The sequence below is a fragment of the Fopius arisanus genome, unplaced genomic scaffold (assembly GCF_000806365.1).
Source record: "Fopius arisanus strain USDA-PBARC FA_bdor unplaced genomic scaffold, ASM80636v1 scaffold00075, whole genome shotgun sequence".
In the NCBI taxonomy this organism is placed as follows: domain Eukaryota; kingdom Metazoa; phylum Arthropoda; class Insecta; order Hymenoptera; family Braconidae; genus Fopius; species Fopius arisanus.
This window is the reverse complement of record NW_011887814.1, coordinates 182,312-183,527: the sequence shown is the minus strand read 5'-3', so window position 1 is coordinate 183,527 and position 1,216 is coordinate 182,312.

Below are 1,216 nucleotides of genomic sequence, written 5' to 3'. Positions count from 1 at the left end.
GGGGGGGGTGGGAGGCGAGTCACGAGAGGAACGCGTGACGTAACGTGAAACAGGACGAGTCGACGCAGTTCTTTAGTGATTGAGGGCTACTGGATGAAGAGGGAAATAAATCGAAATTTTTTTTTGTGTGGAGGGATTGCGATGAGGCAATGGAAGCGGCGAGGGGGTGTTGTTCAAGGGCTGTTTAGGTTGGGCGGCGGTCATTAGTGGCAGTGGGACACGGTGGGAGCGCAGGGTGGCAGTTAATCGCACCCTGCCCTCCACCGTCTCGATTCGAGGGCAGGGGAGAGCAAGGGGTGGCATCCGATAGATCGGAAAATTTCAGACGAAATGAAAAAAAAAAAATTATCCCTTTCGGCCCAGTGGATTCCGAAAAAATCTCAATTCTGTTTTCGTAGATCATTCAACAATTTCTGGATCATTTTGGTGGGGGAAATCGACAAAAATGGAGATATCGTGGGATGGAATGAAGGTGGGATTTGGATTTTTATCACGTTTAACTGATTGAGTAATTTTGAATTAGATTTGAAAACAAATTGTTGTTTTGGACCGGTAGATTTCGCAAAAATTCTAAATCAGTGCTCATAGATCATCAATTTGGAGGGTATTCTCGTAGTTTTGGGCGTATCGGGGCTTCTATGGCGGCAAAAAGGATGATTTTTTTTTAATTGAATGGAAAATTTTGCGGTCTATCAAATGGCATTAGTCTTAGTGGTTGTTTGGTTACGGCAGGGTGAAAGTTTTGATGAAATTGTGGAAATGCCACGGCTTTGATATCAGTCTCGGCTGGGCGATGAGTTTTGTCCAGGCCGGTTTTGCGGGATTATACCGGGTCAAGGTATCTATATAGCAATGACATGGAAGACTTACAACTGAGGTGTATTCGTTATTCGGGCTGCGTGCGGTAATTGGCGGAACGGTCCAAGGCTGAATCGTTGACACAATAACGGGATACGTTATCCTATGCTCCTTTTGTCGCTCATGACATCCACCAGAACCATGGAAAGGTACTTGGGACTCATTCCTATCAGAATCATAATATCGTATTTTTTTTAACTGTTCATTTAATTGGAATTGCCAGTTTTCCACCGTTATGATGAGGCGGAAATATTTTCCACTACTTTTATTTATTTTTTTCAAAGAATTTTCTTGGCATTTTTTTCATACTCATAACTTACCGTTCGACGGGATATTGCGGACCCACCGCTAACCGCTA